Source organism: Ovis aries, chromosome 16 (genome assembly GCF_016772045.2).
Source record: "Ovis aries strain OAR_USU_Benz2616 breed Rambouillet chromosome 16, ARS-UI_Ramb_v3.0, whole genome shotgun sequence".
NCBI lineage: Eukaryota > Metazoa > Chordata > Mammalia > Artiodactyla > Bovidae > Ovis > Ovis aries.
The window spans coordinates 13,930,669-13,958,072 of record NC_056069.1 but is presented as its reverse complement, the minus strand read 5'-3'; the positions used below and the strand labels follow the sequence as shown (position 1 = coordinate 13,958,072).

Here is a 27,404-nt window from a genome sequence, read left to right as displayed (position 1 = left end):
AGTTCAAAAGCATCAATTCTTTGGGGCTCAGCTTTCTTCACAGCCCAACTCTCACATCCATACATGACCACTGGAAAAACCATAGCCTTGACTAGATGGTCCTTTATTGATAACGTAATGTCTCTGCTTTTTAATGTGCTGTCTAGGTTGGTCATAACTTTCCTTCCAAGAAGTAAACATCTTTTAATTTCATGGCTGCAATCACCATCTGCAGTGATTTTGGAGCCCCCAAAAATATAGTCAACCACTTTTTCCACTGTTTCCCCATCTATTTCCCATGAAGTAATGGAACTGGATGCCGTGATCTTTGTTTTCTGAATGTTGAGCTTTAAGCCAACTTTTTCACTCTCATCTTTCACTTTCATTAAGAGGCTCTTTAGTTCTTCTTCACTTTCTGCCATAAGGGTGGTGTCATCTGCATATCTGAGGTTATTGATATTTCTCCCAGCAATCTTGATTCCAGATTGTGCTTCCTCCAGCCCAGCGTTTCTCATGATGTACTCTACGTATAAGTTAAATAAGTAGGGTGACAATATACAGCCTTGACGTACTCCTTTTCCTAATTGGAACCAGTCTGTTGTTCCATGTCCAGTTCTAACTATTGCTTCCTGACTTGCATACAGTTTCTCAAGAGGCAGGTCAGGTGGTCTGGCATTCTCATCTCTTTCAGAATTTTCTATAGTTTATTGTGATCCACGCAGTCAAAGGCTTTGAACACCTCCTGAGTCCTAGGGTTAGAACTGGAATTCTCTCAGCTGCCACAGTTTACTGGACTGTCTAAAGCAAGTCATAAGGCCATCTCAGATTCAAGAAATGGGAAAATAGATCCTGACTTTTGATGGGAGGGAACAGCAGATTCAAATTATAGGAAGGCATAAATATGTAGAGGGATGGGGCCGTTTTAGCAATTAGTCTACCACACTGGCACACAAAAGCCCAATAAATAGTAGGTATTACTTTTATTTTATGAATTGCCTAGTTGTGTTTTGGGGGGTTTTAATTGAGATTATTAATTTGTAAGGGCCCTTCTAGATGTTGCAGTTTTTTTGTCTTTAAATTTTGGGGTGGACTGTTACTGCTTTTTGCTTTTCTGCCCTATAGAAGTTTACATTTTTACTGTAATAAGACATATCAGTCTTTTTTTCCTTTATGACTTCCGCCTTGGTCTCATGCCTGGAAAGCCCTATCCTACTCCAAGACTGTAAGTGTTTTAGATCACCTACATTTCTTATAGTACTCTTATGTTTCATTTTGCACAGTTAAACCCTTTCTGTGTCATGAAGACTGACTTTTTTTTTTTTTTTGGAAAGACTTTTTCTAATTATTAATTGAACCAAAAAGGAAATCAACATAGAAACTATAGTAAGTATAAGAGAAAGGCCAGCTTACTAAATATGAGTTTCTGATTTACCATAGCTTACTTTCAAAGACCCTGTCCTTTTCCACCTACTCTGAGATGTTCTATACCTCCTGCTTAGCGTTCAAAAGGATAGTCTCGTATTTCTCACTGCACATAGCTGGTATCTTTGATACCTAATCTTATTTGTCATGAAGACCAAGAGAAAATTCTTTTTGTGCCTCACATTGTAGGCAGAGCTATGGGGACTGAAATAGTCACAGGTTTCAGGTAACACTTGCTTGCCACAATGGATGACATATATACTATAAAGCTACATTGTCGGATCTTATCATTCTAACACTGAAAATTATACATTTATACAGCATTCAGATTCTAATAGGAATTTTCTGCCAAGGCACAACATAAAGAAACTCAACTATTTAAGTAAAAGAGAAGATGAATGATATTAAATTCCAACTACAAATTGGACAGCTTTTTTAGAGGTCTCATATTCAGTCATTTTTTCATTTTACAAATATTTATTGAGTATCTGTTATGTTATTATTTAACCTCAATGCCACCTTATCCTAAACTGTATTTACAACATTCCTATAAATCCTCTCTTTGGCCATTGTCCTCTGTCTCAATGAATGTCACCAGTTGCCCAAATCAAAAGACTTGTTCCTCGCCTTTTTCTGTCTTAACTTTCCTATCAACTCTCAAGTCTTCACATTCTTTCTCTTCTTCATTTGAGGTGTCACTGCTATAATCCAAATCTTCATCGTCAGTCTTAGCCGCAGTTTTTGCTTCCTGCTTATGTACTTTCCTTATGAAAACCGAGATCTTTGTGAAATGCAAATGTGGTGCATCACACTCTTAAAAATCTTCTTTGATTGGCATGAGTCTTAGGATAAAATCAAAACTCATTCATATGGTTTATAAAGCCCTATACAGTCTGACCATGACTTAGCTCTCCTGGCTTCTCTTGCTCAGTGTTTTAGCCAGAGAATTCATGGTGTTCCCAGAGTAGTTGCTTTAAAAAATATATTTAGTGAACGGGTGGATGAAAATATGTCATCAGTGATAATAACTTAAAATTCAGCATTTATTCCTGATATCTAAGGAATATAGGCCTAGACTTGGCATTTTTATATTGACAGTGAGTTATAACTTTCACTAGAAAATAAATATTTCAAACTCTTTATGAAATAGCTCATTGTGAATTTCTTTATGCAAAACAAAAAAAGTTGCCAGGGGAAATTTCTATTATCTAGTTGTGTAATAAAAAATTACAGTGTAGAGTAATATGTAGCAGGAAGCTAACCTGACCAACAGACTCATAGGAATTTTGAGCGTATACCAGTTGACTATGAGGCAGAAAAGAAGCTACACATTAAAAGAGATGATCTTTGTCGTATTTCCTTGTCACCACAGGGGACATTCAAATCGTGACTTTGTGCCTTACAAACCCAGTTGGTGAATCTGTACAGTAATAGTCTAATTAATGAATACTGTATATATTAATATGGGCTTCTCTGGTGGCTCAGTGGTAAAGAATCTGCCTGCCAGTGCAGGAGATGCGGGAGAAACAGCTTTGGTCCCTGGGCTGGGAAGGTTCCCTGGAGGAAGAAATGGCAACCCACTCCAGTATTCTTTCCTGGAAAATCCCATGAATAGAGGAGCCTGGTGGGAGCATAGTGTCGCAAAGAGTCAGACACCGCTAAGCAACGGAGCACACAATATATGTTAATATACATTAATGTAGTAATAGCAAAGCTTATTCTACATGTGTCAACCTGGATATGGAAGAAGTTGAAGACAGTGCCAGGCTCTGAAGTACTGGCTCAGAAGCAACCCACCTGAGAAGGAACAGAAAGTGAACTTCTCGTGAGTGGGTCTGGACCAGCCCAGGGCAGGGAAACCAGACTCTCTGGACTTGTATGACCTGGGAGCTGCTTGGGCCTGGGGAAACTCATGACATTAAGCAGAGCATAATCCAGAGAAAAGCCAAAATACTTACTTGTTGTTCAGACCAAGAAGGTAATAACATGCAGCTTGCCCTAGCTGGTGGAAGAAGTACCCAGAAGAATGCAGAGAAGACATGGTGTGGATCCGTACCCCGGAACCCACCTCATTCCTGCCCTACTGGATCTAGACCCCGTGCGTTCAGTGCTGTGCTCTCATAACTGCACAGACGTAGCCAAAGGGAAGTGAGAACAGAACACACTTTCTTGGAATGGCAAAAAGGACCCAAGGCTGCTCAGTAAGGGGTTTAGCAGCTCATCAAAAATGTTTTTAATGACATTGAAAAATTATAAAGTTACAGAAGAGATACATAGTAGAATGTGGTCGATTGAAACCTATGTATAACTTTCAAACCTTCATTCTCTCATGCCACAAATATTACCTGAATGCAGTTACTCTGTGCCAGGGACTGTGCTACATACCAAGAGGAATGTAGATGTAACAAACTTAGATCCGATTTGCAAAGGACTTAGATTGTATTTGCTTGTTGAAATTTACTCTGTACCCCTCTCTTTATCATATTTATTTCATGATCGCTTGCCTAAAAAATACACCTTAAGATTAATAAAGGGAAAAGAATATTAGGCAAAAAAAATTAAACATTAGGGTCAGTCTAGTTCTAACTGGGTTCAGAATTGTAATGTGAGCTTTCTGGCAATAAAGGCAAAGGGAAAACATACCATTAAAAATGATCAGGAACAGAGTTTTTCCTGGTACTGTTTGTGAGATATAATTTTCATGTGGTGAAATGTGCATGATATAGGGAAAATTGTGTAAATGCAGTGAATACTACATAGTATAATGTATGTAGTATGTGTGTGTATAAGTAGATTTTTATGGGCTATTTCTTATTCTGATCTTTCTTAAAAGGCCAAGTTATGATCAACCTAGACAGCATATTAAAAAGCAGAGACATTACTTTGCCAACAAAGGTCTGTCTAGTCAAAGCTATGGTTTTTCCAGTAGTCATCCATGGATGTGAGAGTTGGACTACAAAGAAAGCTGAGCACCGAAGAACTGATGCTTTTGAACTGTGGTGTTGGAGAAGACTCTTGAGAGTCCCTTGAACTGCAAGGAGATCCTACCAGTCCATCCTAAAGGAGATCAGTCCTGAATATTCATTGGAAGGACTGATGCTGAAGCTGAAACTCCAATATTTTGGCCACCTGATTCGAAGAACTGTCTCATTTGAAGAGACCCTGATGCGGGGAAAAATTGAAGACGAGAGGAGAAGGGGACGACAAAGGATGGGATGGTCAGATGGCATCACGGACTCAATGGACATGAGCTTGAGTAAACTCCAGGAGTCGGTGATGGACAGGGAGGCCTGACATGCTGCAGTCAATGGGGTCGCAAAGAGTCAGACACAGTTGAGGGACTGAACTGAACTGAACTGAACTGCAAAGGTCAAGGCAATACAGACTAGTCAGGGTGATAAGGCACATACATAAATAATTAGAATCCAAGATAGCGGGTGATAAGTGCCCTGGAGAGTAATAGAAAAGTTGATATGGGAGTTCAAGGGAAGGTGAGATTTCTTTCGGGATAAAAGAAAGTGGCAAAGTCATAATTGGTCCTTGAAGGTAGGATCTGGACATAGGAGGACTGGGAGAGGGAGTTCCCTTCCCCTAAGACTATTTGCCAGAATTTAGGAACAGACACATTGAAGTAAGTTGAATATCCAAGGCAAACATGCTAAAAACTAATGAAATGACTCCAAGAAAAAGAATGTTGCTACACCTTAAACTTATACTGTGTTATATGGGAATTATAGCTCAGTAAAGCTGGAAAAAAGAACAAAGTTCAGTGTGTAGAGATTTACACCCCTTAAAAAAAAAAAAAAAAGGAAAAGAGAATGTGCAAACAGCATGGCTTTGGAGGTGGTCAGCATGGATGGCGTGACCATCCAGGCCATGGTTTTAGATGCTTGTATAATCTCACAAAGCCTCAGTTTCTTCAGTCCTGAAATAAAGATAACATTTACTACCTCTCATAATTTTTGTAAGGTGTGCAGGAACTAATGCAGATGAGAGCATCTGGCACAGTGGTTGATACCATGGGTACATAGTAACTTATAATTTTCTCCCTGCCATTCAAGGTAGAAAAAGTAGTTCTAAAGACGGGGATAATTAAGAACTGTCTATGACCTTCTTCAACTCATGGCAGGGTCACGTCGTGATGAATGCATAGTAGTAAGTTGAAAAGTCAGAATCCTTTTAATACACCTAATCTACCAAACATGATCACGTCATCCTAGCCTACCTTAAACATTTTCAGAGCACTTAGATTAGTGCAAGCCTGTTTTATAATCAAGTGTTGAATGTCTCGTATAATCTACTGAATACTGTCCTGAAGGTGAAAACCAGAAATGTGTGGGTATAGAATGATTGCAAGTGTTATGGTTGTTTACCCTTGTGATCACATGCCTGACTGGAGGATGCAGCCTACTGCCCAGCTCCATGACAGCATCATCCCATGTAGTGCTGGCCTGACAAAAGGTAAATATTCCGAGTTTGAAGAATGGTTTCTATGGAATGCTTTTCACACCATCATAAGTCAAAAAATCTTAAATCTAGCCATTGTAATTTAAGGGCTGTGTATATTCATGGATATTGAAAGTTGCAAATGCTTTATCAGTGACTGGGAACAGGATATAAAGACCTACTAGTGAAACCTTAGTAGTGAACGCTTAGAATTCCTGAGGATCTCAACTCCCTGGGACACCATTCTAAAGAGGAGAGTCTTAGTAGTATCCAAGATGAAATCTTATATATAAGCTAAACCCATCATCAGTATGAGAGCAGGATGATGTAAGAGCAGCCCATGGGAAAAACTTAGAACCTTGACTTGTTTTTCAGTTTCAGTGTGAATCAGCCGCTTGATGTGGCTGCCGAAGAACGGGAGAGGAAGGAACTGCTAATCAGATGACACTCTAAGTCTGGGGTGTTAGTCGCCAAATGCAGGGCAGACCTTTCAGTCCTGCCTCTGCTCAGTCTCCGTGTAATATCAACACTGCTGGCCACACATTCTTTCTTGATTTGCAGAGAGACAAATTCCTAATTTTATTCTGTTATGAACATTCCTCAAATTTCTTTCAAGCTTTATTTTCCTGACACTTGCCTCTCAAACTCTAGTCTTCCTCTGCTGTAAATCTCTTTTCGGACACCTTTCCTTGAGCAGACATACATGCTGGAGTCTCTCCCACACACAGTTCCATCTGAAACATGCCCTCAACCCACCAGGTATGTCCTTTTCCTTACCCTACTTTTTCCAGACTTCCCCAGTGTTCTTATCTACATACTGTCCTGAGAGGCCCCGGTCCACTCGAAGATTTGTACGTCTAAGGACATCTGTGGTTGTGTCACCCACCTGAACCCCTCTCCTTGCCTTTAGGTTCGTATTTCCAATTGCCAGATCACCACGCTTTAACACCATGGCGTATCTCATAGGCACTTAAAAATCAACATTTCTGAAGCTTACCTAGTAATGTTTCCCCAAACCTGACCTTGTATTTTCTGTTTTCAAGGGTAAATTTGCTATGTTCATTTGCTTCTGTCCCCACCAAACCCACCTAAACTAGGGACTATGACATCCTGTCTTTCACAAAGTCCTGCCAGTTTTACCTCTGGAATATTTCTTGAACCCACTGTTTCCTTTTCTACTGCTACTACCACTTTAACTTAGTTGTTTATCTGGACTGAAGCCTCCTAACTGGTTCTCCTTTGCCTCCTAAAATGGACCTTCCACAGTTCCCACAGCTGATAGAGCACCTAGCTAAAATACAGGTCTTATACATGCACACTTGTGCTCACAGCAGCACTGTTTACAATAACCAAGACATGGAAACAACCTGAGTGATAATTCCATTGTATCTACACGTCTTTTTGTGTATGTACACATTTTTTTAATCCATTCATCTCTAAATGTCCATCAACAGATGAATGGATAAAAAATAAGATGTGCTACATATATACAATGGAACATTACTCAGCCATAAAAAGAATAAAATAATGCCATATACAGCTACATGGATGGACCTAGAGGTCCAACCTTCAAACTAAGTGAAGTAAGTCAGAAAGAGACAAATACCAATGGTATCACTTATATGTGAAATCTAGAATATGACAGAAATGAACTTATCTACAAAACAGAGACAGACTCACAGACATGGAGAACAGACTTGTGATTGCCAAGAGGGAGTGGCGTGGGAGAGGGGAGGAATGGGAGTTTGGGATCAGCAGATGCAAGCTCTTATATAGAATGGATAACCAACAAGGTCCTGTTGTATAGCACTGCTGCTGCTGCTGCTGCTAAGTCGTTCAGTTGTGTCCGACTCTGTGCAACCCCATAGACGGCAGCCCATCAGGCTCCCCCGTCCCTGGGATTCTCCAGGCAAGAACACTGGAGCGGGTTGCCATTTCCTTCTCCAATGCATGAAAGTGAAAAGTGAAAGTGAAGTCGCTCAGTCTTGTCCGACTCTTAGCAACCCCGTGGACTGCAGCCTTCCAGGCTCCTCCGTCCATGGGATTTTCCAGGCAAGAGTACTGGAATGGGGTGCCATTGCCTTCTCCGCACAGGGAACTATTAATATCTTCAATATTCTGTAATACACCATAATGAAGAAAAATATATATGCAACTAAATAATGTTACTATATACCAGAAACTAACACATAATTGCAAATCAACTATACTTCAATAAAAAATAAAAAAAGATCTTACCTTCCCACTCAAGGCTTCCCATTGCCTTTGATACAAAGTTTAAAGTCTCCAGCATGACATAAATCTTGCCTATCAGCCTCTCCAACCTCATTTCTAATTCCCATTTCTAACTTCTAAATGGATTGTAGTTCTTATAATGTGCTAAACCAGTGATTGAAAATGAGCCTTTGCTAATCCTATTTTCTATTCTAGGCTTGCTCTATTCTCTATTCTATGTTTCTTCACACATGCCATCCCATCCTTTTCTGGATAATTCCTACCCATGCCCCCTCCCCAAGAAGCTTGCTCTGAGTCCCCAGTCTGAGTTGAGTATTGGTTTTCTGTCCATCTTGTATGTAATTCTATAATTTCATTTTTACTGTATTGTTGTTATCTGTGCCTGATACACGTCTGATCAATGAGTACATGCTACATTCATTCCAATATGTTTTTCTGCCACATTAGCCAGTGAGGTCCCTGAGGCCTTATTCATCTTTTATCTTTAGCAGCTAGCTCTGTGGTCACTTTGCCCTGAGCTCCAAATGCACACTCCGCATCTCTATATGGGTATCTCACCCGCATTACTAACTTAGTATGTCTAAAATGGAATGTCAGTGAACCTCCCACATCCCCAACCTTCTCAGTCTCCCCCAGAAAAAGAAAAGGAAAGGAACTCTACTTTTCCTGAACTCTCTAGCTATCACTCGCATCCAGGCAAAACCAACATGGTCATCTTAGACTCTCTCTCTCCCCTCACCCTCATTTCACCAAGGCTTGTGGGGCTGCTATAGAAAGATTGAGTCTAGGTGACCTCCAATTCTGAAACTCTGTTATTCTATTGGTAAGCAGCAGCTTGGCTTACACAAAATAATATAACTGTTTTAGGTCAAAAGAGGCAGCTTAGGAAATATTGATGGTTAAGATTTCAGACTCTGGAATGAGATTTCCTGGTTCATATCCGGATCTGCTCCTGCTTTGCTGTGTGCCTCTGGTAGGGCTAACTCAACCTTTCTCTGCCTTGGTTTCTTTGTAGAATAATGACTAAATGAGATAATGGATTAAAAAAACAGCACAGTGCATGGATACAATTAGAGACTTCATAAGTACATAAGTGACTTTATATTATATTCAAGTAGGTGCTTTCCTTTGCTTTCAGTGTGACTTCCAAATCTCAAGAACCTAAGGTTGGCAATTCATCTTTCATCTTTGTTAGGAAATGTTTTAAGAACATTTTTTTAATATTTTATAAAATATAAAATATTTTTTATTTTATAAAATATAAAATATTTTTTATAAAATTTATAAAATATTTTTATAAAATATAAATTTTTTTTTATATTTTATTGGTGAGGAACCTCTCTTCTGTGCTTTAAAGAGTAGCTTTAAAGGGTTGGGAAGATGCCCTGGAGAAGGGAACAACTACACACTCAACTACACACTCACAGTATTCTGACCTGGAGGATTCCATGGACTGTATAGTCCATGGGGTTGCAAAGAGTCAGACACAGCTGAGCAACTTTCACTTTTGATATACAGACAGTCTAAGAGTTTGAAATCATTTTTATCATCTTGAAGTAACTTAAATACAAGGTATCCTTGTTATTTTCCTTTCTCACATAGTCTGTCAAGGGTTCAATCCCTGGGTTGGGAAGATCCCCTGGAGAAAGTAAAGGCTACCCGCTCCAGTATTCTGGCCTGGAGAATTCCGTGGACTGCATAATCCATGGGGTCGCAAAGAGTTGGACACAACTGAGTGACTTTCACTTTCACAAAAGTAAATGACGTTTGAATTGCCCCTAGAAGAAGGACCAGACCAGCAGGATAATTGGAACATGCCGTGGGCCAACACAGAGCCACGTGGACTGTGTCCTCTGACTATGTCTCTGCCTATCTCAGTTAGAACAGGAGGATATCAAGAAAAGTACTGGGTGTTAGGTTAATAACTGTGGGTAACTTGAAGAAAATGGCCGAATTGCCAGAGTGATTGGTGAGATTGCTGATACGTATTTAACAGCATTGACGCTGGAGTTACCTTGGATGAGTGATCTTAGATAAATGATTTGACCTCTCTGTGCCTGTTTCATTTCTAAAGATGAAGATAATAGAATCTCTGTCACAGTGTTGTTCAAAGATTAAATGAGTTCGTATATGTAAAGCAGTGCCTGCTGTGTAAATGTTTGACATTGTTTTTATTGATGGTAGTGGCCAGACAGCAGCTAGAGGCTTATTCATTAACTCGATGATGTAGCAAGCCAGCTATCTAATACTTGTGCTCCAGGTTGTCAGCCTTAAGTTGTAGATACACTAGAAAGCAGTATCCCTTTGAAGCTTCTCTAATAATCCATTTATAATGTAACATTCACTATATCTGCAATGATTACTTCTGACTTAATATCACTGAGCTTTGTTCTGAATATAAGAATTTAAACCACCCGATTCTTTTAGGCCCCTTCCAACTGTGAATTTATGAATCTTCATTTACTGGTCAAATATATTTTGTGCTCTAGTTTCTTCTTGTGTGTGTATGCGCAGTCACTCAGTCCTGTCTGACTCTCTGTGGTCCCATGGACTATATGCCACCAAGTTCCTCTGTCCATGGAATTTTCCAAGCAAGAATACTGAAGCGTGTTGCCATTTCCTTCTCCAGGGAATCTTCCCCACCCAAGGATTATCGCCCCATTTCTTGCATCTCCCACATTGGCAGGCAGATTCTTTACCATTGTGGTAAAGAATCTTTACCACCTGGGCAGTCCCTCTAGTTTCTTCTTATGTGTGCTTTAATTTTCTCTTGAGGTTTACTCCATTTATTATCCCTTTTAATCTGCTTGTCAGCTTGTGTGGGTTTTTAAGTGTTAAGTTATCATATTTTTCAAATCACGTGTCTGAGTTTAGAATAGCAACTAGAGCTTTTTTTTTTTTTACTTTTTAGTGTGTAAATTTTCAGTCATAACTAAAAGTCATGAAATTAGGATAGCTTTAAAATTGTCAGCTCATTGTCTATAGAATCTAGATAGAAAAATGGTAGTGATGAACCCGTTTGCAGGGCAGAAATACAGACACAGACATAGAGAACATATTTGTGGACACAGTGGGGGAAGAAGAGGGGGGATAAATTGAGAGTGGCATTGAAATATATATGCTACCATGTGCAAAATAGATAGGTATTGGGAAGCTGCTATATAACAGGGAACTCAGCTTGGTGTTCTGTGATGACCTGAACGGGTGGGATGGGGGTGGGAGGGAGGTCTAAGAGGGAGGGGATATATGTACACTTATAGCTGATTCATGTTGCACAGCAGAAACCAGCACCACATTGTAAAACAATTATCCTCCAATTAAAAAATTTTTTAAATGTCAGCTCATAGCCAAAGTCTTTTCGTGTACCTCTTCATCCTCCAATTATTTTGAAACATATGCCCAATATTACTTTAATCATACGTATTTCATATAGCTCTGAGATAAATTTTTTTCAAAAATATATAACCACAATACCATTGCCACATGTGAAAATAATGAACATTCATTTGTGGTTGAACCAGTCTTTAAAAAGAAAAGCAAGCTAGTTATTACCCAGGCCTAGGAAGAGGATTTAGAAATCATTGTTCACTCAACAAAACCCATGCGTAGATGACCCCCCAAAAAGACTAAGTATTAAATAATGTACTAAGGAGAGAAATCTCTCTGCTGAGTAATTTATTAAGGATTTCAATTCTGAAAAGTATGCCCCAAACACCAATAAAATGTGCCAGAAGCAATTTATTCATCCTCCTAGAGAAAAATAAAGATGGAATGTCTTTTTGAGTTGTGTTTTTCCGTGTATGTGGTAGACCCTTTACTAATGAATTATTGAAGCAGTCTTGATTTCATTTGTGACCCAGCACTCTATTCTAGATGCTTCACAGTCTCAGGTGGCTTTTCTTAAGCCAATTAAAAGATTTAAGAAAAGAAGTCTTTGCATGTCCATTTATAATAACTTCATTTAAAATTTATAATTAGGAAACCACTGTCCTACACACAAAACTAGAAGAAAGTCAGTTTGACTATTATTCTATTCTTTTTCTTATTTTTCAGAATCTGCCACTTTTCTATTTCATCCTATATAAACTTAGTGATAGGAACCTTTTCTTAAAGTTCTGTTTATCAAAAGTAGAAATATTACAAACATCTGTAGTATCACAGTGCTTCATAAGACCTTAAGCCATTTCTTTCAAACATTTTTATTTTTATTCCTGTTTCTTGGAAAAGATGACTTTGAAGAGTCCTTTTTTCATTTATTTGCAATGAAATTTGGAAACAAGAACTTACTTCCATTACATTCCAGAATCTAAAATAAAATTACCTTTTTTCATTTTTTTTTAAATGAGTCCCTAACATTTAAGAAACCCTAACATTTTAAGAAACAGTTGAAAGTGGATCCTTCATTCCCAGGGGAGCCTTCATATAATATAATTGGGTCTACTCTTAAGCCTTGTTGATAGAGGAAATTGTACACACTGAGATTATATGTGGTACTGTTTCCAAATAGTATGTTTTCACTGTGTAAGACACAGTGAACCATTATTGCTTCCCTGGTCACTTTAGTCATCAAATTTAAGTGCTTTGTTTGTGAATATAAAAATGGGATGGCGTAATGAGAGAAAATGGATAATGCTTTTGACTTTATCAGCTACTAGAAGTACTCAGAATAAAGACCACCGGAATATCTCCATATTTAGGATAATTCTGCTTTGTATATGTTTATAGCTGAGTTCATGGTGTACCTTTTTGTAAATTGCTGTTTATGGGAAGTGTAGTGTTACCTTTTCAAGAGTACTTTGAAAGTTCAAACTTTTCATACAGTTTTTTCTAGAGCTGCTTAACATTTTCTGCCCAATCTAAAAATTACTTTCCTATGCCAGCAGGTGGAAGCAAGAGCAGTTGAATCGTAAGACTAAGTATACCGGCATGTCCTGTAGATAATCTGTCCATGACTCAAAGTATCTTTATGATATATTCCTTATTTTAATTACTTTTCTTCAGCAACTTTATTATCCTAGCACTTTCTCTTGATTGCTTGCTTTATCACAGTATTTACTTAGTGTCCAGGGCTGAATTTACTAATCATTCTAAGGCAGGCTAATTTAGATTTTTTATTGCTTTCTTATACTTGATTTAACAGTTGCAACATATATGCTATGTGCCGATACATTCTTCCACATTTGCTGAAAAGTAAAAAGATAACTAAGATACATACGGTCTTCACTCTCAAAGACCTTACCTTCTAGTGGAATGAGGAGGATGTTTTCTTCATTCTTGGCCTGGCCTGGGAAGAACAGATCACTCAGCCATCCTAGTGGATCTCCAACTAACCTGTGGCTGACATTCAGTATTCACACAGATTTTAATTCAGTCAACAAATATTTACCAGGTACTAGGTACTGTAGCAGAGAAGGCAATGGCACCCCATTCCAGTACTCTTGCCTGGAAAAATCCCATGGATGGAGAAGCCTGGAAGGCTGCAGTCCATGGGGTCATTGAGGGTCGGACACGACTGAGCGACTTCACCTTGACTTTTCACTTTCGTGCATTGGAAAAGGAAATGGCAACCCACTCCAGTGTTCTTGCCTGGAGAATCCCAGGGATGGGGGAGCCTGGTGGGCTGCCGTCTGTGGGGTCGCACAGAGTCAGACACGACTGAAGTGACTTAGCAGCAGCACCAGGTAATGTAGAGGAGCTTAATTGATAAACTTGTGCTTTTTTCCTAACAGAACCTAAAAGAAAAAAGACCAAAACACTCTTCAGGAAAAGTATCATTTATTTTTAAAATTTTGAATTCAGATTTTATAGATGCAGTTGACATATAGACCCTAAAACATTAAACTTAAGATTTAGAAGTTATAAGTAACTACTGTGAGTAACATTTCCTAGAATATACTTAGAAGGCCTTCCACAAATATTAATCAAAATAAAAAGTAAGCTCTTCTAGGGGTTTCCCCAGAGGCTCAGTGGTAAAGAATCCACTGGCAATGTAGGAGACACTGGTTTGATCCCTGGAACAGGAAGATCCCTTGGAGGAGGATATGGCAGCCCACTCTAGTATTCTTGCCTGGAAAATCTCATGGACAGAGGAGCTTGTTGAGCTGCAGTCTATGGGATTGCAAAGAGTCAGACATGACTGAAGCGACTGAGCACAAGCTATTCTATATAAATTCTATTAGCTGTTTACTGATAGCTAATAATAATATTTTATACAAAGAATATAAAAGAAAGAGGAAAACCAAGTTCTATGGTTGTGTGTGTGCACGCTTAGAAATATAAGAATCTCCCCAAGTTAGAATTACTTGTTCTTTCTTACAAATTCCCCATCGCTTTATTTGTATAAAATTTGCTACCTGATGGTCTCATCTATCTCTGTGTCTCTTCTTCACGAGTCTATAAGCTGAAAGGTGGGAACTGTGATCATATTCATCTTCATAATCTCAGTATTTCCTAAAGGAATGAGCGAATCAACTAATTTATTTCATGGAAAAGCCCTTTGTAATGAGCCCTTTTGAGAGTGGGAGGTATAATCTACAATGGAAACATAATCACAGAGGATGGTAACAAGTCAGTATCTTAACCTGAGAAATCACCAGGGAATAAATAACTAGCATTCGTTGCATAGGATGCCTCAACTGAACCTTGTTTACAAGAAATGTGTATTATTGGTTTGCCTGAGTACCTTAAGAAAGCATTTGGAACTTCCTAGGCATACACTTCATCAAGTGGCATACTTGCTTACCTAAGAATAATCAAAGGACTCTGGAAAAAGTGAGGCCTGAGTGCAAAGGGTCACCATCAGCTTGTCTCAGTTTGAGTTGTTTTACTCTTTTGAGGCCTTCAAACTGTGGTGCTGGAGGACTCCTGAAAGTACCGTAGCCAGCAAGGAGATCAAACCAGTCAATCTTAAGGGAGATCAACCCCGAATATTCACTGGAAGGACTGATGCTGAAGGTGAAGCTCCAGTGTTTTTGTCATCTGATGCAAACAGACAAGTCACTGGAAAAGTCCCTGATGCTCGGAAAGGTTGAAGGCAGAAGGAGAAGAGGGCATCAGAGGATGAGATGGCTGGATGGTATCACCGATGCAATGAACTTGAACTTGGGCAAACTCTGGGAGATGGTGAGGGACAGGGAGGCCCGGCATGCTGCAGTCCATGGGGTCACAAAGAGTCTGATATGCCTGGGCGACAGAACAAAACAACAGTCCTTTAGACATGGGTAACTAAAAGGTGCTCATGCCTGCTTGGGCTGTTTCTCAGAGATGGATGAAAGCTGAAGTGGAGCACCCTTCCACAGTCCTGGCAGCAACCCTTCAGAGAGTGGTACAGAGAGATCAGACAAGTGATGTCAGTGTATATGCTTCAGCTACCCACCATCTCTCCTCATTACAATCAGGGTGGAAAATCAGGAAGATGCAGATGGTGACAAATCTGATTTTTTTTTCCAAGATTCAGGTGCACCATGAATATAGCATGGTAGTTAAGAATATGGGCCCTGTAATTAGGGTTTAAATTCCAGCTCCATACCAGCTATATGACCTTAAGCACACTATTTCTCTCTGCCCAGGAAAATTGTATTAATAATGCCTACCTCTTGGCTGGTTGGGAGGATTGAATAAGAAAATGCATGTAAGCTCTTGGTATAGTGCCTGGCATACTAATAGACTTTCAATAAATATTAGGGGTGATGATGATACTCATCCTTCACATGTGTGACCACTTGCTAGCTTCGGAGCATAGGTGAAGAGTGGTAAACTGGGACTGAGAATCCAGAAGAAAGATCAAGTTTTGAACGTGTTGCATTTGAGATATCTATGGATCTGGAGCCCCATCTTGACATCTGGATGGACTCATGGGAAAACACCCAACTTTTTCAAGTGGTTACAGAAAGAGAAGCCAGCAAAGGAGACTAAGAAGAAATGGTCAGAAAAGTTGAAGGACTAGGAAAGCAGAAAAGCGACATTGCCAGAGTGCTTTTGATAGAAGAATCAGTGATAAACAAGGCAGTGTAGTCAGTACATGAGAAAATTACAGGACTCGAAAGCTGAAGACCATGGGTTAGGGGACATATCTTTCTTTAAAATTCAGAGAAAGAAAGTGGGACTAAGTAGAGATATAAGTACCATTTTTTGTATTTTAATTATATTTTTTGTAAACTTAAAAACCAAGCCGGAATGGTCTTTCTGGACATTAATTCCACTAAAAAACATCAAAAGAAACAGTCTTGGCCAAGAATGTGATTCTCTGTTTGCTGTTAAAGATGACTTATTCTAAGGCATTTAATTCCAGAACATTCTGTTCATAAAACAGTTTGATCCTAGGTCAAATTAAAAGGTCTGCAAATGAAAAAGCTGTTGTCTGGAACACTAGTGGCTCAAATACCAGATGCTTAACTTCGTTAGGGGCTTCTTGTTGTTGTTGTTCAGTCACTAAGTCATGTCTGACTCTTTGCAACCCCATAGACTGTGGCACACCAGGCTTCCCTGTCCTTCACTATCTCCCAGAGTTTGCTCAGACTCATGTCCATTGAATCGATGATGCTGTCTAACCATCTCAACCTCTGCTGCCCCCTTCTCATTTTGTCTTCAATCTTTCCTATCATCAGGGTCTTTTCCAATGAGTCAGCTCTTTGCATCAGGTGGCCAAAGTACTGGAGCTTTAGCATCAGTCCTTCCAATGAATATTCAGGGTTGATTTCCTTGAGGACTGACTGGTTTGATCTTCTTGCTGTCCAAGGGACTCTATAAAGAGTTTTCACCAGCACCACAGTTTGAAAGCATCAGTTCTTGAGCACTCAGCCTTCTTTATGGTCCAACTCTCACATCCATATGTGACTACAGGAAAAACCATAACTTTGACTATACAGGCCTTTGTTGGCAGAGTGATGTGTCTGCTTTATAATATACTGTCTAGGTTTGTCATAGCTTTCATCCCAAAGAGCAAGGGTCTTTCATGGCTGCAGTCATTGTCCATAGTGATTTTGGATCCCAACAAAATAAAATCTGTCAATGCTTCCAGTTTTTCCCCTTCTATGAAGTGATGGACCAGATGCCATGATCTTAGTTTTTTGAATGTTGAGTTTCAAGCCAGCTTTTTTACTCTCCTCTTTCACCTTCATCAAGAGGCTCTTTAGTTTGTCTTTGCTTACTGCCATTAGAATAGTATCATCTACATATATGAGGTTGTTGATGTTTTCTCCTGGCAATCCTGATGTAAATATGCAAACTGGGAGGCTCAATAACTAGCTGGTGAATACTGCTCCTGAATCTGATTCCCCAGTGGCAACAGTTCATTCAGAAGAAAAATATTAGCAGTATTCAGGATACTTGATTATCCAATATTTGCTATTCTGTCTAGTCTGCGTGAGTGTGTGCACACTGAGTTGCTTCAGTCATGTCCAACACTTAGCGACCCCATGAAACTGTAGCCTACTGGGTTCTTCTGTCCATGGGATTCTCCAGGCAAGAATACTGGAGTTGGTTGCCATGCCCTCCTCCAGAGGATCTTCCCAATTCAGGGATCAAACCTGCATTTCTTGTGTCTCCTGCACTGGCAGGTGGTTCTTTCCCTCTCACGCCACCTGGGAAGCCCTTCTATCTGGTCTATATCCCCTAAATGCAAAATAGGGATCTGTATAATGCTCCATGGAAGTTAAACACTCTCAGATGGAACTACTTTTATATTAAACATGTAGATAGAAGGAAAATACTAACCAAATAACTTTAAGAGAAAAATTTTGGGTAAACTTGTTACAGTTAAAATGTACACGTACCACAAACTATGATAGGTTCAGGGTCTACAAGATATCACTAAAACCGAGTCTCTGCTCAGAGTCTGTGAATGCAGAGCTGGGTATGTAGGTGAGTAGTCTTCAGTGTGATGAGTGCTTTTGTTCACTGGACATGTAGAATAGGTTAAGAGCACAGAGAAAGAATTTCTAAAACAGCTGGAGGTGGTCAAAGAAGCCTTCCTGGAGAAGATGAAGTCTGAACTGAGATCTGAAAGATGAATGAGATGTGGGAGAGGCGTTGTTCCTCAGGTAAGGAAGAAGAAAGGTGTTCCCAGCAGAGGGAGAACACTGCAGAGGCCTGAAGAGAGCCTAACAATTTCAGGAGATGTGAAAGTAGTTACTTATGCCTGGAGCAGAGATTTGAGGGCAGAAAGATGGTTGAGAAAGCCATGGAAAGGGGGCAGATCCGGGGGGCCTTGTCCATTAAGCAGCTTGAACTTGATCCTGAAGCCTGTGGAGTGAGAACTTGATCCTAAACCATGCCACTGAAGGAGCACCATGATCAAACTTAACCTTTTAAGATTATCCACAGACAGTCTGGAAAGTAGATCAGAAGACATCTGTGGTCTGAGGTTTTGGACGTGGGCAACTGAATGCACACTGGTGATCTTCATTGAGTATACCCCTGTTACTAGTTAGGAGTACAAGAGGAAGACAGGTTTGGTTCTGGGACCTAAAGAAGATTGGTCTCTTTAATTTTAGATGTATTGGATTTGAGGTGCCCATTGATATCCAGGTGGAGTTATCCAGCAGGTATTAGACATATGGGTCTAAGGGCTTCGCTGGTGGCTCAGTGGTAAGGAACCCTCCTGTCAGTGCAGAAGACCTGGGTTCAATCTCTGGGTCGAGAAGATCCCCTGGAGCAGGAAATGGCAACCTATTCCAGTATTCTTGTCTGGAGAATTCCATGGACAGAGGAAATTGGTGGGCTACAGTCCATGGGGTCACAAAGAGTTGGACACAGCTGAGTGAGTAACACATACACAAACAATCTCATAGGAAGTGTTTTTTATATTTTAATTATACTTGTTGGTGTCTTTTGGCCCTGCCTGCTTCTTGTGGAAAGAACTATATAGTCTTTTTTACTTCACTGGTGCTCTTGAAAATAGTGCTTCCTCAGACGTATTTCTCAGAATGTTGTTAGGATTAAATAAGTGTTTTTAACATTGCCTGACACATAGGAAGTAAAAGTCACTCAGTTGTGTCTGACTCTTTGTGACCCCATGAACTGTACAGTCCATGGAATTCCCCAGGCCAGAATACTGGAGTGGGTAGCCTTTCCCTTCTCCAGGGGATCTTCCCAACCCAGGGATCAAACCCAGGTCTCCCACATTGCAGGCGGATTCTTTACCAGCTGAGCCACCAGGGAAGCTTGAATCTGCCTGCAATGCAGGAGACCTGGGTTTGATCCCTGGGTTGGGAAGATCCCCTGGAGAAGGGAAAGGCTACCCACTCCAGTTGTCTGGCCTGGAGAATTTCATGGACTATACAGTCCATGGTGTCCCAAAGAGTCGGACACATAGAAACTACTTGGCAAATGACTCCTCCTTTCCTCACTGTCTCTGTTCTTTCTTCCCTCCAAAGAAGACACCAGGGAACTGCTTTACAAGTCGAAAAGATAAAGGATACCAACAGGAGGATCTGGGCATACGCTCATTCCCAAAAGGAGACCACCTAGCACAGCACTGTCATTTAGACCTTTCTGCTCTGATGGTGATGTTCTCTGTCTGTGCTGTCCAGTATGGTTGCCACTTGCCATGGTGGCTACTGAGCATTTGAAACGGCCTAGTGCAACTAAAGAACTGCATTTTTTCTTTTGTTTACTTTAAATAACCACATGTGGCTACTGTGTTAGAAAGGATAGATGTAGGGGATAAAGTGCTACCTGGCTCGAGGCTTCAAGGTAGAAGAACACTAGGTGCCTAAAGGAACAAGTGATCCTTGGGGAGTTGCACGGCTGGGATGTGGCATTGAAGAAATCCAAAATTAAGGAGTCCCGTATGCTTTGCTGAAAGGAGCCTGGACTTGAGCTGTGGCTTCTAAGTTGTAAGGCGGGGGTGATTCAGTTAGATCAATGGCTGAAAAAGACAACTTTGTGACTAGTGGGAATCAAGATTGAAAAGGCATGGTTCTGACAAAATAACCAGAGAAGAAGAGTAGAAATAACTACTACATTATGGGGAAAGGATGGGAGCATGGATTAAATATAAATTCTGGGGAAATGGAAGTTGTGACATTTTACGTCGTGGAGTTTCAACTAGTCCTGGCCCTAAGAAAACACACTTTCCTGAATGGATGTTTATTTGTGATAATGAAGGGAGATGGTGTTGTGATAATGTTTCAGCCATGTCAGTACCATCTCATTTCAAATACATAAAGCATCTACAGTGTGCTCAGCGAGATGCTAGGGTTGTGACACCAGATAAGTACAATGGTTGTTGTGCTAGAAAAGTCCTAGTCTGATTTGGCATACAACACCAGCCAATTGAACAAGTGGATGGCAGTTATTTCGTGTCTAAAACAGATGCCACAGCTAAAAGGTGATACAAGCTCAGATCTGTATGAACTGACACAGTCAAAGACACCTTGTGGAAGGACGTGGGGGCCTTTAAACTATGCTTCAAAAGAAAATGAACCCAGTAAATTAGAATATTTCTCTCTTTAAAATATTTCTTCATTTTCGGCTCTGTTGGGTCTTAGTACAGTACACGCAATCTGTCTTCTCAGGGCATGGACCTTTCTCTCTAGCTGTGGCGTGAGGACTTAGCTGCTCTGTGGCACGTAGGATCTTCCCGGACCAGGGATGGGACCCGCGTTCCCTGCATTAACAGGTGGATTGTTAACCCCTGCACCACCAGGGAAGTCCCAATCAGAACATTTCTGAAAGTACATTCCATAAAATATTTTGCCTAATTTTTCAGACAATTATTAACTCACAGTAACAATGGCATGCTCATTTGTCAAGACAAAATTCTTTAGCCTGGTAATCTCAGTCAAAATCTGTGCTGCTTGCTTTCTTCACCTAAATATTTGGTTTTTGGACACAGGAGACTAGAGTCCCAGCAAACATGTCTTCCTGTCAATTCTACTATGGTATTTTGTATTATTTCTTGGTTAGAAATTCAGAGCTGTGTGTTGAAAGTGCTTCAAAGACAGAGGAGAAAATGAAGGTGTGGTTGGGACTGAAGTAATAGCCTGGGAGTTTGTGGAGAGGGGGCGGGAAAGCTAGAGTTTAATTAGACTGTGGGAATCTTGGATTTAATCTAGATTTTCATGTTCACATAACTGCATGTAATAACTCCTGTAGAGAAAGACAAGATCACGGTGTGTTGCCTGCTTTCAAATTTTGTAGCTCTCAGTTGCAAAAATTCAATAAAAAATCCTCACTAGATCCTCGAGGGTACAAGCACAGTTGCTAGAATGACAGCAGGCGCACTGGTTTCCTCCCCAAGTGCAGTTCTCCTGCAGAGACACCAAAGGGAAGAGATCAAGGTACCAGCGTCCAAAACACCGAACGAGATTGAAATCGTAAGAAAGGAGCAAAGAAGGGATACTCAGCGAAAAAACAGTGGAAGAGAGAAAGCAGAGACCATGAAGGGAGAAAAGTTCTCGATAGATCAAAATGTTTTAGTTAGAAGTATTAGGGAATCCTTCTGGCTCCATTCCTCTTCTTCAGTAACAATAATTATAAATCTTAAATGGAAGTACGACAGAATCCCAGACGAGAAAAGAAGGTATAAGATTAAAATTTTCATGTGTTCTGTTGACCATGAAATCATGATTTCTAACTTCTGTTCCTTTCTTCTTAGCACATCTATTTAGGAAATCATTACACTTTAAGGTAGCTTCTTGTTAGTTGCCACAGAAGCCATACAGGGGTGATTATGGGTAGAGCCATTCAGCCAAGATAGAGCTGCTGACATCTTCATCAGTTTAACCAAGTTAAGATCAGGTGTGCTGTGACCAAATGCTCCATCTTTCGATAAATGTTAGGAAATAAATGAAAACCAGAGGAAGTCATCATATCAGTGAGATGTTTGACATAATTTTCTTTTAAAGCTATTTAACATTAATGAAACGTGTCCATAGTAGTTGGTTTGTTCTAAGAGGTGGTGAAAGGAGCAGGGTATTGGGATGTAGAAATCTTATGTTTTACTCATCATTGTCCCTCTTACTATTCCTTAGCTCAGTGATCCCATGGCCAGCCTCTTTATCTGTCCTGCAACTTCCTTGGAAGTTCAGCCAGTCATGGTCATGGCTCACTCCTTCAAGGCCTCCGTTCTGTGTATCCATGAGGAATTGTGGGAATATGTATTTTGGAAATTTTCAGCCAACACACTACATTTCACATCCCTGTTATTTTAGGCCACCACCAAGCCTGGGAGACCCTCCAGGCTTGGAAGGTCTTATACTCTGACCTCTGTATGTCTTGTTTTTTTCTCTGCTCATTTCTTCTTGTTTTTTCCTCTGCTCATTCCTTTATCTGTTTTCATTCCCTTTCCAGCTAGGATCCTGTTTGAGGCAAATAGCGTAAAACCACGTTCAAACTGGCTTTCAACAATAGACTCGCATAACTGGAAAGTCTAGCTCTAGGTCAGGCTTCAGAATTAGTTGATCTAAGGGATCGGTGATGTCAGTAAATATTTGGTTTCCTTCCTCTATTCTTCTAGTCGCAGTGTTTATTTCATCCTTTAAGTCAGGTTCCACTCATTCTCTACGATGGATGCCAGCTGTGGTCAAGGACAGCCGCCTGCTCATTTAGACTCAGGAGGAATGAGACCCCTTTCTCTCACAGCAGTGCTGAGGGTCAGGGATGCATGGGGCCTGGGAAGAAAGTTGTATATGATCAGATAGGGGAAGAGGTGAATAGCTGGACAAAAAAAACACATGCTTAGCTATTGGAAGTACTTGGACTGATCCTTTGTTATTTCCAGAGCCCTTGTCCCATGGGAAACAGACTCCTCCTTTTTTTCATATTCTTTGGATCCTCTTTTCTCCTCCTAACATTTATTGAAATCCATTCAGCTCTGAGGAAAGTATTTCCGCATATCCCTCTTTCTTCCACACCGCATATCACAAAGTAAGGAGGAAAGGTTGATATCTTCTCTGTTCCCGATTGCCTCCTTACCCCCAGATCTGCTCACAGGCCAGCACCTCTTCACCACGCCGTAAAAGCGCCTTTGAGGCTCACAGTACCCTGCTCATGATGTCCTCTCCCACCCACCTGGTGGGTCCTCTCCGTTCTTTGATGATTTTAGTTTCTGGTTCAGTCTTCTTCTCTGCTCCCAGGCCCAGCCATCAGACTGCTGACTCCAGTATTCACAAAGACCGTCCATCCAGTACCGGGTTGTCAGTTCTTTGCACTCTTCAACTGTATCAGCCATCCACTTCCAGGAAAATATCGTGGTTCTCGTCAGGGTTAACCTTTGGTTTCTTAAATTCCGACATCTAGTCGTTTTTAGTATAGCCTAACTACTTCCATGTTACCTGTTTCAATGATTCTGCTTAGACTACAGTCTCTCTTCCTGTCTCATACAATTTGCTCTGCCCAGGGACATATGCCACTTCTTCCTACCTCCATTAGCACCTTGCCCCATATGTCCCCCTTTTTTTTTTTTTGGCCAGCCATGCAGCATGTGGGATCTTAGTTCCCCAACTAGAGGTCAAACCCATGCTCCTTGCAGTGGAGGTACAGTCTTAACCATGGGACCGCCAGGGAAGTTCCACTTCATATGTCATTTAATAGTGAGTGAATGAGTGGAAGTCGCTCAGTTGTGTCCAACTCTTTGTGACCCCATGGACGGTAGCCCACCAGGCTCTCCTCTGTTCATGGGATTCTTCAGGCAAGAATACTGGAGTGGGTTGCTGTTCCCTTCTCCAGGGGATCTTCCCAAACCAAACCCAGATGTCATTTAATAAGTAATTTAAAAAACTGGTTTCACACAGAATCATTAAAAATCACAAATTGCTCAAATAATATATTCAAACAGAACATAAATGAGTATTTTAAAATATTTTGATGGAAGAACAAGGCCTTTTTGTTAAATGTGAATCACTTGATCGGCGTTCCTTACTTTGCACTTCCAGTTCCAGTCTCTTTAAAGTGAAGCAAGCGCACTCCAGACACACATAAGTAATCTGAGTTAAGAAACCTGCTGAATCTTTGTAGTTCTGTTTTAAATCTTCTCTAACAGCGGTTTTTTGGTTGGCTTTTTAGTAACTGTCATGTTTAAAGTGTTCCCAAGGTAGTTGACCTAAACAACAGATCATTCTTTTGGCACACATTTAATCAGTTAAATACTTCAGTTACATGAAAATGAGTATAATAAGTATAAACAGTTTTGTAACAAATAAACTTGACTCTTGGTGAATATATAACTCAGCTGGTTGAAGGAGAAATGTTGAAATACATTGGAAAATAGTCTGCCAGTCTTGAGTGTAACTATCAACCAGTATGTTTCACATAGGAGACATCAGTTATTAGGAGAGACGGTTAAGGGGTCAGATGGTTAAGGCTTCTCGTATGTTAATAATGTACCTTTCTTTGTCTTTGGCTGAGACAAAGAGACAAAGAGAACCCCTCAGTTCTCACAGCCAGCTCCATGCAGAGTTGCTGAGGTGCACTCTGTCTGGTTCTTCACCTCCATACCCTCAGTCGTAGTAATCTGACTTCCACCCCTTCCACCTGGCTGACACTGCTCTTGCCAGAGTCACCAGTGACATTCCTGTTGCTGAATTCAACAGAGACTTTGCGTCTTCTTGAAACTCATCCATCACACTGTCCTCCACCCCTCCCATTTTCACTGTTCACTGTTCACAGTTCCTTGGCCCCTTCCTACTTGGTTTTCTTTCCTTCCGTTTCAATGATTAAACTAGAGTTAGAGTCCGGTTGGTCTGTTCTCCCTCTGCAAATTCCCCTGGGCCAGCTCAGCCACCCATGTCGCTCCAGTTACATTCAACAGTAACGAATTTTGCTGACTTGCACCACAGCCGCTTCAGACTTGGCACGTCCAAAACTGAATTTCTCTGTGTCCCACCAGAGAGCCTCCTCCTTTGTCTACGTTCCCTAGTTTAGCAATGGTGCCTCTGTCTGTCCCTCTAGTTCAAAGAGAGAAGGCTAGACACCATCTCACCTCTTCCTAAAATGCGTTCAGTACCAAGTCATAGTGACTTCACTTCCTGAACATCTTCTGAGTCACTCCAGTTCCCCTGTTTCCTAGTGAGGTATTCCATAATATTATGCCCCAGTTCTCATCACAGCTTTCCTCTGGAATGAGCCCTCTTTTCTAAACATTTCAACTCATTATAATTTGAGTGATTTGTTTAAAACACATGTCTTTTCTCGTCTCTCATCTGATTAAAACCCTTCAGTGGTTTTGTTGTGACTCTTAGAGTAGGTCTGAACTCTTAAATGATTCCCAAGGCTCTTCATTCTCGAGTCCATCCTTAAGCTTTTCAGATTTTTCATTCCTTACAGTCTTTACCTTTGGATAATTTCTATACATTGTTCACATCTTGGCTTGCTCATTGTTCCTTTTAGAAAATCTTTCTAGAAAAGCTCCTTCTGTGATATTTCAGAGTTCTCCCTGTTTACCCTATAAAACTCATCTCAGTGTAGTACAATTAACTATTAATCAATTTGTCTTCACTATATTATAAATTATATATGTTATAAATAGAAGGGTCCCAGTCAATTTGCCTTTTTGTCTTTGGTGTCTGTAACAAGGAGTAGACACAGTGCATGCTTATAAGTATTTGTTGAACAAACGACATTGAGTCAGTCACTCAGCCTTTCTCAGCCTCAGTTGCATCATCTATTAAAGGGGAATATTGTCCTGCCTACCTCATAAGGTCGTTTTGGGGTCTTGTAAGATAATAGGAATTAAGTTTAGTATTCTGGTTAAAAGAGTAGGTTCTGGCTCTCTACTTCTTGGTTCAGTTCAGTTCAGTCGCTCAGTCATGTCCCATTCTTTGCGACCCCATGAATCGCAGCACACCAGGCCTCCCTGTCCATCACCAACTCCCAGAGTTCACTCAAACTCATGTCCATTGAGTCCGTGATGCCATCCAGCCATCTCATCCTCTGTCGTCCCCTTCTCCTGCCCCCAATCCCTCCCAGCATCAGAGTCTTTTCCAATGAGTCAACTCTTTGCATGAGGTGGCCAAAGTATTGGAGTTTCAGCTTTAGCATCAGTCCTTCCAGTGAACACCCAGGACTGACCTCCTTTAAAATGGACTAGTTGGATCTCCTTGTAGTCCAAGGTTCTCACTATATCGCCAGCATTGTGACCTTGGGCAAGTTACTTAACTTTTCTGTGTTTTAGAACCCCCTTGACTTTTGAACTGTGGTGTTGGAGAAGACTCTTGAGAGTCCCTTGGACTGCAAGGAGATACAACCAGTCCATTCTGAAGGAGATCAGCCCTGGGATTTCTTTGGAAGGAATGATGCTAAAGCTGAAACTCCAATACTTTGGCCACCTCATGTGAAGAGTTGACTCATTGGAAAAGACCCTGATGCTGGGAGGGATTGGGGACAGGAGGAGAAGGGGGTGACAGAGGATGAGATGGCTGGATGGCATCACGGACTCGATGGACATGAGTCTGAGTGAACTCTGGGAGTTGGTGATGAACAGGGAGGCCTGGCATGCTGCGATTCATGGGGTCGCAAAGAGTCGGACACGACTGAGCGACTGAACTGAACTGAACTGGCTAAAAAAAACCCCACAATATCTACCTCATAGGGTTATTGTGAGTTTTAACTGAAAAACATTCAGTACAGTACCTAAACACAATAAATGTTAGCTATTATAATATTTTTATTTATAAGCTCAAGAATTCCATATTATAACTATATATGCAAATATATGGCATCAATTTTTAGTTTCAGTATTTTAAGGGGTTAAAGGATTGGTATAATTTTTAATTTTTTTTTGCCTTTATCTTTAGGATAATATCTACCAGATTTTATTTTTTAAGTCATAAATTCATATCAACATAGTTGATTTACATGAAATTTTGGTAATACGTTTTTTAAATTGTTCAATATAAAAATAATTTTGAAAATACTTCCTTCCTGAATATCAAAATATTGAGTTTACATACATAGTAGGTGAATATTAGCAAGAGAAAAATGTTTAAATAAGAAAGACTACTGCCCAGCAATCCCACTTCTGGGCATACACACCGAGGAAACCAGAATTGAAAGAGACACGTGTACCCCAGTGTTCATTGCAGCACTGTTTATAATAGCCAGGACATGGAAGCAACCTAGATGTCCATCAGCAGATGAATGGATAAGAACGCTGTGGTACATATACACAATGGAGTATTACTCAGCCATTAAAAAGAATACATTTGAATCAGTTCTAATGAGATGAATGAAACTGGAGCCGATCATACAGAGTGAAATAAGCCAGAAAGAAAAACACCAATACAGTATACTAATACATATATATGGAATTTAGAAAGATGGTAATGATGACCCTGTATGCTAGACAGCAAAAGAGACACAGATGTAAAGAACAGACTTTT

The 27,404-nt window shown here is 40.4% G+C and overlaps 1 protein-coding gene across 1 annotated transcript in view; it reads left to right on the top strand.

Moving 5' to 3' along the window:
• Positions 1–27,404, top strand: part of NLN (neurolysin) — a 95,805-nt gene that overhangs the window by 7,616 nt on the left and 60,785 nt on the right. The gene's annotated exons all lie outside the window — the stretch shown is intronic.